Raw genomic sequence first — 11,521 nt, forward strand, 5'->3', positions numbered from 1 at the left:
AATAGACCTTCCACCAATCCTGATGCCACAATTCTCCTCATAGAGCCCAGCCTCTCGGATAATCTGCTCTGCATACATGTTGAAAAGGTATGGGGACAGGATGCATCCCTGGCTAAATGTCCCCTTATACCCCCATTTTTAGTTCACCTAACAAGCTTCTTTTCCTTAATTCTTCTATATTTTAGGAATTAGAACACTGTTGGGCTGGTGAAAGAAATGGAAAACAGTTTGAAGAACTTAGATTGCCTCACTTGGAGTCTTAGCATCGATGTGAAGGGCATGACCCTTAAATATTTCTGGTGGAAAACAAAACAAAAACAAAAACCAAACCCACAACTGGGTTAAAATCACAGAGCATTTTGTTGAACAAGAAAGAATTCCTGAAATCAGGCTGTTATTAACCTTGAATAAGCCCACAGAGACCCCGTCTAGGGATTTGCCCACATTTTAGACATTGAGGTTGGGCTTCGTGACCCCTGGAGATTCATTCCACGATTTGATTGCAAAACATTTTGGTGACTTCTCAAATGTTCCTAATGCGATTTTTAAACTCTCAAGCGTCCTCTTGAACTTTCTAACTTCTTCAAGCAAAGCCTGAACACTGACCCATAGACTTAGCAAGAATGTGCTTAGAATAAGAAAAGGGCGACAAAATCCAACACTATCCATTGATTGAGCTTCTGCATTTTAAATAGCTTACTGATATATTTCATACTTCTGTTGCTCATTCTGAAATAAGCTGGCAAATTTTCTGTAGGCAAACCAGACACAGTGTTGGAGAGCCTGGACTTATTTCCCTGCCTTGTTTTTGTTGTTGTGTGTGTCATCTGGTGGGAACTCACTCGTCACTGACCCCCTAGTGGGTTTTCAAAGCTGTAAATCACATGAGAGGATGTTTCCTGTCATTCTCCCTCCAAGTAACTGGTGGGTTTGACCTGTCTTCCTCTGGATATTGTTAGAAATATTGTGACTTCACAGCGTTGTTGTTGTTGTTGTTATGTGCCGTCAAGCCGCCTGCGACTCACAGCTAACCCTACGTACAGCAGCTCTGAAGTCTGCCCTATCCTGAGCCAGTCTCACTAATTCTGACACACCAACCTTCATTGCCCCATTAACTGTATCAATCCATCTTATCCAGGGTCTTCCTCTCCTACGTTGTCCCTCCACCCTTCTAAGCATGATACCCTTTGCTAAGGACTGGTTCCTCCTGGCTATATGCCCAAAGTGTGTGAGATGGAGCTTCAAACTCCTAGCCTCCAAGGAGAAATTTGGTTTCACCCTCTCCAAGACAGACATATTTGTTTTCCTGGTGGTCCATCATATGTTCAAGACTCTTTTCCAGCACTACAACTCAAAGGCATCATTCTTTTTCTGTTATCCTTTCTTGTTGTCCAGCTCTTTGATGCATAACAAGTAATTGCAAAGACCATGGGCTGCTTAAAACAATGTGGTTAGAAGTCATATATCCTGATTCTTATCTATCTTTGGTTATTTAATACTGCTATAACAGAACTATCACAAATGGGTAATTATAACAAAACCCAAATTTATTTTCTCTTACTATAGGAGACTCTCCCATTGCTACCAAGGGATGTCTTTTTAGTCTAAGTTGTGCATGACCCACGCTATAGTTTCATACGCATCTGAGAGTTAGATAACGAATAAGGAAGACTAAAGAATTGATGTCTCCAACTCATAGTCAACTCAATGGCACCTAACAACAACAACAATAATGATAAGCCTGAAAGTAAGAACTGATGCCTTTGAATTGTGTAAGCAAAGAATATTGACTGTACCATGGACTATCAAAAAAACCAAGGAAATCTGTTTTAGAAGGAGTGCTACCAGAATGTTCTTAAAAGCAAGGAGGTAAGACTTGTCTCACATTCTTTGTGCTGCTATCAGACGGCACTAATCCCTGGAAAAAAGACATCATTCTTGAAAAAGTGGGAGGTCAGGAAAGAGAGGAAGACACTCAGTGAGATGGACTGAGATGTTGGCTACAACAACAAGCTTAACCACAGCAGAGATTGTGAATATGGTGCTGGACCAGGGAGGTTTTCATTGTGTTGTTTATAAGGTTACTAAGAATTAGATCCCACTTGAGAGAACCAAACAACAACCCAGTGGCATCAAGTCAATTGCAACTCAGAGTCATCCTCTATTAAGTGTCTGAGGTTGTGAGTCTCTACTGAAGGAAGTGAATCCCTCTATGACCAATGAGCCTTTCACTTAAGAGTCCAACATGTTTTGCGCTATTACCTCTCTCTCTTGGCTCTAGGAAAGCCTCCTTGTCTCCTACTACCTTACCCTTTTTAGTTTCTTATGGAGTCACATCTATCATCTCATCTTTGCTGACTTGCAGCTTGTTTAGCTTGTTCTTTTAAATCTCAAAATGTAGTAATTTAAAACACAACCTACAGAGATACCATTTCATGAACATCACAAAGAAACCCCTATTCCCAAACGGCATTATAATCACAAGTATAAAATCTATTCACTGCATTTGGGTCAATTCTTATCCCCAATTACCTTATAAAACAGAGTAGAGCTGTCTCACAAGGTTTCCTAGGAGTAAAACTGCCCCATAAGATTCCCAAAGCTGTAGTTTTTCAGGAAGCAAATTGTTACAGCTTTATTCTGTATGGTGATTGCTGGGCTTGAACTGCTAATCTTTCAGTTAGCAGTCAAGCCTTAATCACTACAAGCAAGACTCCTGAATGACCAGCATCTACACAGTTAGGTTTTATAGCACTTATTTTCAAAGATCACAGTTTAACCTGTAACCCTACCTGTTGGGGATTCACCCACTGCCTGGCTTATTGAAGATTTCTGCTTGTAAATAAAAAAGATTCAAGTTGAGCTGAGAGAAAGTGTGGTCCATCTCTGAGTCTTTTCTGTCTTGATGAAGGGTCTTGATTTAATTTGGAGAGCCAGGGTTCTAGCACGGCCCATTTCAACAAATGGTGCTGTTGACCAGATTCGCCTGTGCCCATGGGAACCGGGAGTACTGGAACTGGAGGGGTTTTAGTGATTATCTAGTTGGAGTTGCCAAATGCTTCAAAGCTACAGAAAGAACTCTTTCTTCAAATAAAAGCTCCCATGAAGCCCACAACAAAGACAGTTGAGAGTGGACCTTGTGCCTCTGAAGTGAAATGAGGAGAAGAGTTGAGATTTACCCATGCCCTCATCACTCCTTACTCTCGGGCTCCCTTGGCACTGTGTCAGAGTTCTGCGTGCCATGGGGAGCAAATTTAAGACAAAGAAAGCAGGGGTTTTTTTTCAGTTTCGTTCTTTTATATTGTGAGTGTGTCCTCCCCCCTTTATAATCATCACACCGACAACTATTTTCGTGAAAGTGTGTAAGTCAGCCCTACTTCATACCTCATGCCCAATATTCCCTGTTTTAGATAGAGGACTGTTGACTTATCCTATCAAACCTGTCCTCTGAGGCAACAAAGTTGTCTCTTTTGCTGAAGGATCCTCTGTGCAACTTGGAGCAGGTCTTTGCCCCTCATACCTGTGAGGAAATTAAAGTCATGCTGGTTTGCTTTTTGTTGTTTTGGGGATCCCCCCCCAGGTCATACCTTTAAGTAAATTCTTAAGTAAGGGTGTTGTAGAAGACAAGAGTTTAGACCCTTGCAAGACTGAAAATGTCTTTGATTAGCTCTCATGCCAGACTCAGGACTCTTGTTCTTAGTTGCCTCTGACCCACAGTGACCTTATGTGAAACAGAACGATGCTCTGTCCAGTCCTCCCCATTCCCATGATTGTTGGGATTCAGACAACATTTTGCCATGATTCATGATGTGTTCATGTACTTCTTTTCAGAAATATGATTAGCCAGGCCTTCCTTCACAGTATGTCTTAGTCTGGAAGGTGTTTTGAAACCTTTTCACCACGGGTGACAAGTTGACATTTGAAACATCAATGGCATAGCTTCTAACAGTTGGCTGCTACAGTAACAGGTGAGTTGTGATGGTAGTAACTAAGAAGATAGTTTAAAAGAAATTTCCTTCAGAGGTTTGAGTTGCTCGAGGGAGCTACTGAACTTGAAGTGGGAATCCTGAATTTGTAGCGAATTGGTCAGTTGTACAAGTGATGTGAGAACCCCCACACTTGAAACTCACAGCTACAGGAGGATAGCACTGAGGAGGGCTATGCTTTTAATCTGTAAAGTTGGGTCTCATGAAGTAGTTAGTGAAGATACGATTTTGCTGTTGCTTTGTGGGGAAAAGAAAATAAGATATGGAAAGATTTTCTCCTAATTGTTGGAACAAAAGAAGAGCTCAATGAGGGCTAATTTTTTCTGCCACGGTTACATACCAGCCTATAGTAGTGGGTAGGGAGTTACACTGCCAACCCAAAGGCAAGTATTTTGTGTTCACCAGAGGCTCCACAGAAGAAAGCTGAACAATATTCTCCCATACGATTTAAAGCCTCCAAAAACTCACTAAAGGCTCAATTGTGTGTTAGTTCTAATTCATAGTTCATTGTGGACTAATGTGTTATGGTTAGTCTGGGTTGTTAACCACTCTTTTAAGAGCTCTCAACAGCAAACGCAATCACGTTCAGAACCTAAGCTTGCAGTGGTTTGATGCATAACTGCATCCGGAGTGTCCATTCTCATCCAGTCTTATCCTAGCAGGTGCCAAGGTGCATAGAAACTGTACAGATCTTGTTTTGTTTTCAGCTACCACTTTTTGCTTCCTTTCTGTCTGTGGGGATGTGTCATTTGTTTCTAGTTTCTTACCTTGCTCTTCAACTTTTGGCCAGGAAAGCTTTGTAGAACAAATACAAAGTGACACCAGAATGGGACCAAAATGGGCCTTGAAGAGGCTTAGCTATTTCAGGCCCTCCTTGAGATACTGCCTCTCCAGAGACATCTTGGTTTCCATCACAAATCTCTACATGGAAGCTCTCCCATCACCCTTCAAAGCAAATCAGTATAAAACACACAGCATGTTAATGCAAACACAATTCTTTGAAAAGTACAGCTCAAGGGATAAGCATCTATCTCAACATCTGACAATTTGACTTCTTGCTGAAAGGATTTGCTTCTGTTGGTAACAGAGGAATTCACTGGTGCTTTAAAAAATCCCACATGGAGATCTTCAGGCATACTTGCTCAATAAATAGACAGACAGACACACAGAAACACACACAGAGACACACATTGAGATCTTCAGGCATGCTTGCTCTCTAGACACACACACACACACACACACACACACACACACACACACATTGAGATCTTCAGGCATGCTTGCTCTCTAGTCACACACACACACACCCCTACTGTGCCTTTATCTGCACGTATGCCTCGGGTCAGGCACTGTACCTATGCCTCGGAGCCAAGAAATTCGTATTTTCCACCTCCAAAGAACAGCTTTCTCACCGCGGCTATTGATTTTGTGATTCAGCAGCACCCCCTTGTGACTTTATTTAGGAACTGTTGCAGACTGAGATATAAAAAGAACTGGGATTTTAGAAAACCCTAAAATATCATTTTCCCTTTTTAATATCAAATAACAAGAGCTACCTACAACTCCCACAAGGATATTTAATTTCTTAGACGTCTTTAAGAATGGTCTCATTTTATTTTTAGGAAACCCAGTTGGAAAAATAGTAACAATGTCATTTCTATGTTTGGATCTGTACAATTACCAAATACTCAATTTGGGCCAACCTTCTGCTGCTTCTATTTAAACAGCTCATTTCAAGAAAGCGATGCCAAGTTCCACTGCTTTGTTAAAGGAGCTTCTGCCATTCCACCACTGGAGTGCATATTCGCTAATAACAATGGAAATGCTGAAATCTGTTTTCAACAACATGCAGCTCTATGTGTGATCACTTTCTTTGTTGTGAATGTTATGTATTTGTACTGCTTGTTAATAGAATTAGCTTAACTAATTATCAGCAGTTAAAATGCTCACTTTCTCTATGAGGTATTAAGGCATAACTACCTAATTATTTGTGGCATAGTGGCAAGAAGTTGTGCTGCAATTCCGAAAGCCATCAGCTGCTCCATGGGAGAAGGATGGGCAATCTCCTCCCCTAAGATTAATTGTCACTGAAAACCAGCTGGAGGTTCATTTATGCACAGGTTCTGACTCTTCAGTACACAACAACAACACGAAATTAATTATTAATGACTAACAATTACTATATTGTCATTGCGGTTATGTGCCGTTGAGTCGCCTGCGACTCATAGACACTCTATGTATGGCAGCTCTGAAAACTGTCCTGTCCTGAGCCAGTCTTACTGACTCCAACGCACCTACCTTCATTGCATAGTTACTGTATCAATCCATCTTATCCGGGGTCTTCCTCTCCTGTGCTGTCCCTCCATCCTTCTGAGCATGATGTCCTTCTCTAAGGATCGGTCTCTCCTGTCCATGTGCCTAAAGTATGTGAGATGAACATTCAAAATCCTAGCCTCCATAGTCATTCCATATGACCCAGCTATTTCATTATTTGGAATATACCCTGAAAAAATGAGAACTGAGGCACCAACGGAGATTTGTACATCAATGTTCATAGCAGCATTATTCACCATCACAAGAACATGGAAACAGCCCAAATATCCAACCACAAATGAATGGATTGAGAAATTATGGTACATTCACACAGTAGAATACTATGTAGCACACAAGAGCAATGATTTTGTAAATTACTACCTAACTTGGGAGAGACTGGAGAGCATTATGCGAGTGAACTAACAGTCCCACAGGGATAAATATTGTACAAAACCATTTTTGTAGAATGAGTATAAAGATCCTAGAGGGGTGGGAGAGGTTGGAAGTAGAGGAATGAGGATGTGCAGGGGGAGGAGGGGATGAAGCATGGGGTTGGGTTGTACAATTTGATGGGGGGGGGAGTGAGGGAAATTGGAAAAAAATTGTTTTTGAAAACAATGTATTAGACTTTTACAAATAAACTGTTGTTGATTGCCTTCAAGTTGAGCACAAGTCATTGTGACCCTATGAACAAAAGACCTGAAGTCCCTTTACAACAATTGACATTTATCAAAATTCATAGTTTCCATAGGCATGTTATTTAGGAAGTGGATGCCACTCCTGCTTCCAAATAAAATTAGGAGAAAATAAAAAAAATCCCAAAATAAAACAAAAATCCTAGCCTTCAAGGAGAAACTTGATTTCACTAACTCCAAGACAGACCAATTTGTTTTCTTGGCAGTCCGTGGTATGTTCAAGACTCTTCTCCAGCACCACAATTCAAAGGCATGTTCTTCTATCATTGTTAGTCATTATCAAGATCTCTGAACTATAGCAAATAGTTGTGAAGACCATGGCCTGGATCAGGTGCACCTTAGTCTCTAGACTGACAGCGTTGCTCTTTAGTACCCTGGAAAGGTCCCTGAGAGCAGACTTTTCTGATGCAATTAATCTTTTGAATTCTTGACTGTTGGTGGGTGCCAGCAGTGCTGATTGTGGAGGCAAGCAAGCTGTAACTGTTAACAACCCCAATCTCTTTTTCATCCATCACTGGTGCCACCAATTGGCCTAGTGGTGAGAATCTTTGTTTTCTTTTTTTTTTTTTTAATTTTTTTTGAATCTTTGTTTTCTTGACGTGAAACTTCAATCCATATTGAAGACTACAGTCCTTGACCTTCTGCAGCAAGCGCTTCAGGTCCTTTTCAGTTTTGCAGTTTCCTACATTTGAAATTTAACTAATTTTGTACTTTGTTCTAGAATCTGTATACTTGGTGCTGATTTCTCAGTCAATATATAACAAGAATCTGATAAAAGGAAATACTTATGCAGTTGAGCTGAGAATATGTGAGTATAATGGAAAAAAAAATAGAGTTACATGTTCGAATCCAGCCTCTGACAACTTAAACAATTCAACTCCATTGCCCTCAAGTCCGAGCCAGCTCGTACCTGACCCTCCACTGGGTTTCTAGGCCTGTACGTCTCACAGGAGGAGACTGGCTCTCTTCTTCCTCAGAGCTATTGGTGGATTCAAACCACTTTTGGTTTGCAGAACAACTCTTTACAGACTATGGCACCAGAATTCTCTCAGTTTCAGCCAGTTCCAATTTTAGTTTTATCATCTGTATGATGGAACTGAATTGAGAATGAAATGAGTGAATTGTATTAAAATCTTAGAATAGCATATCAAAGCTTAAGATATATCAATTGTCCTAGATAATGTAGAAAAAAAGAAAAATTTAAAAAGAGAGCTTAGATTTGTGGAATTTGAATTAACTGATACAACTTTCTCTGCAATACTCATTTTCCTCATGTGGAAAGGCACTCATAGCTCATCCTCCGGTGGGTTGTCAGGCGACTACAAATTGCATGAAAGGAGATTGCTTCCAGTGAAGTAGTTGGTACATTCAAACCACTAGAGAGGTGCTTCCTCTGGGTCTGCATCGAAACTCCCTACATACTACGCCACCCTGTGACTTTTTCAGCAGTGTTAATTCCTTTTTCCCTCCCTCTTCCGTCCTTGTTAATCACTAATAACCACTCCTCCCTGTCTATTTGCCTTTTTCTATGTGTGAAATTATGTACTATTTGTCCTTTTATGGTTGATTTCTTTAGCTCGGCACGATGAGTGCAAGTCGCATCATACATACAAGCATGTATCAAAACTTCTACTGGCTGAGGAGTGTTCCATGGTTATGTGTGGAGCGCATTTGTTTATCCATTCGTCTGATGGATTTAGGATTCTTATCCCCTTTATTTATTGTCGGCAGTGCTGCAAAGAACCTTGGTGCACAAGTTTCTTATTTAGCCTGTGGTTTAAGTCCGTGGAGAATATATCTAGGAGTGGAATTTCTGGACCAAATGGTAATTCTATTTTTAGTTGGTTTTGGTTTTTTTTTTTTAGTTTTAGTTTTTTAAACACAATCACCACACTGTGTTCCATAATGGATGTACCAGTTGCATTCCTACCCTACATCCTTTCCTGTGGTCGTTTTTGTTTGACTTTGTTTTAAATCTCAGCTCTCCTAGTAAGAGAGAAATGGTCTCTTATGGAGGTTTTAATGATCTTTCACATAAAGAATGATTTTAACACCTTTTCATGTGTTTGGTGACTATTTCAATACTTTTTGTTGAAATGTCTAATTAAGGCTTTTGTCCATTTATGATAAAATCTTTTAAGTTGCTGAATTTTTATATATACTTTTATCATTATTAGGTGCTTTTTTTTTTTTTAAACCCCTCCCTTTTTGTTGTGGTTTGGGTACAAGTTTACAGAGCAAACTGGTTTTCTCCTGAACAAGTTATGCAAATTTTTAGTCTTTACACTGATTGTAGTCCCCACAATGGAACACTTCCTTGTGTGCATTGTTCCCATTCTTATTCATCTTTTTTTTTTTTTTTTTTTGTTCCCTGGCATCCACTTCTGTAATAGTTTGCCTCTGGAAACCCTATGAACCTGGAGAAAGGATGAAAGTCACGCAAGTGTTGAGGACTTTCGTTCACAGGGTTGCTATGATGACATTTAAAAACAACAACAACAAACTTCCTGAGCATTATCCCTTTTATTCCATATACTTCCCTTTTGACCTTGTGTGGTTAATTGTTCTAAGGAATGCATACATTCCTGTTGTTATTCTTTACTTTTAAGTGACAAGAAGCTGTGCTGCAATCCTGAAAGCTTGAAGTTCGAATCCACCAGCTGTTCTGCAGGAGAAGGATGGGCACTCTCCTCCCATGTGATTAACTGCCTCTGAAAACCTGCCAGAGGGTCAGCTATGCATCCATTCAGTTCTGACTCTAAGGTACTCAACAACACAATAGGTCTGCCTATTATTTGGCTGAAAATAGTGACTTGGAAGTTGATTTTGTTCCAGGCCTGAAGGGTATTTAAAGAGCAAAGTCTCAAAGTTTCTATCACATCACTAATCCTGAACTTTCAAAAAATTTTGAGTGTTGTTTCACATTTTTCTCTCACAGTTCATAGATTCTTATTGGATGCACTGTTTCTAAAGATATTTTTCCAGTTGGTAACTTGTATCTTTTCACTTGTCTTTACCTTTTTTTTTAGGTAAAATCTATTGATAAACAAACATTTTTAATTTTATCAATTCTCTGGTGGTTTAGTGGTAAGAAACTGTGCTGCAATCCCGAAGACAAGCGATTCAAATCCACCAACTGCTTTGCGGGAGAAAGATGGGCAATCTCCTCCCGTGCTGTGTAGTATTCCATTTTATGAATGTACCATAATTTCTCAATCCATTCGTTTGTAATTGAACATTTGGTCTGTTTCCATGTTCTTGTGATGGTGAATAATGTTGTTATGAACATTGGTATACAACTCTCCATTTGTGCCTCAGTTCTCATTCTCTCTGGATATATTCCAAGCAGTGGAATAGCTGGGTCATGTCGACTTTTTATGTTTCGTATTATTTCTATGTTTCTGAGGAATTGTTAAATTGCCTTACAGAATGGTTGTACCATTCATTATACAATCCCACCAACAGTGTTTTTTGATTTCTTGACTGCTACTACCATGGATGTTGAATGTGGATCTAAGTAACATGAAGTCACTGCCAATTTCACTGTTCTTCATTCATCATGATGTTGCTTATTGGTCCAATTGTGAGACTTTTTTTGCTTGATTTGGTTGGGTTTTTTCCTTTTTTTTTTTTGTTTGTTTGCTTGTTTTGTTTTGTTGTGTGTGTGTGTTTTAATGTGGAGGTGTAAACCTACTGAAGGCTGTAATCTTTGATATTTTTCAGTAAGTACTTCAAGTCTTCTTCACTTTCTTCAAACAAGGTTGTCATCTTCATAATGTATGTTGTTGATGAGTCTTCCTCCAATCCTAATACCACATTCTTTTTCAGATAGTCTATTGTTGTTGTTGATTGCAGTCAAGTTGAGCATGATTCATAGTGACTGTATGTACAAAAGACCTGAAGCCTATCTATATCTATTGTTATATCCAAAGTTCATTGAGTTTCCAGAGGCATGTTGTTTAGGAAGTGGATGCCACTCCTGCTTCCAATCATATAGTCTAGCTTCTCAAATTATTTGTTTAGCATACAGGTTGAATAATGATGGTGAAAGGACACCACTCTGATACCCACCTTTCTTGCTTTTAAATCAAGTGGGTATTCTCTTGTATTGTTGAGACAATTGCTTCTTGCTTTATGTATAATTTCTAAATGACCACAATTAAGTGATATAGAATCTCATTCCTATCAATGTTATCCGTAGATTGTTATGATCTACACAGTCAAATGCTTATACATAGTCCATAAAAAACAAGTAAAAACCTTTCTTGTATTCTCTGTTTTAAGTCAACATTCATTTGGCATCAACAACGATGTCACTTGTCCTACACCATCAAATGGAATAACATGAGCATAACAGGAAGAAGCAAGGAAAGGTACTGAAACAATTGTGGCAGAGTTACTAGGAGAAAAACTCTCTGGTATCATTAAGAATAAGAAAATATGCATTTTTTTTGTTTTGTTTTTTAAATTTTTAAAAATAATTTTAATGAGCATTTACAGAGATTTTGGATTTCCATCCATTCATTG

Source organism: Elephantulus edwardii, unplaced genomic scaffold (genome assembly GCF_000299155.1).
Source record: "Elephantulus edwardii isolate Elephantulus edwardi_28Jun2011 unplaced genomic scaffold, EleEdw1.0 scaffold00075, whole genome shotgun sequence".
Lineage (NCBI taxonomy): Eukaryota > Metazoa > Chordata > Mammalia > Macroscelidea > Macroscelididae > Elephantulus > Elephantulus edwardii.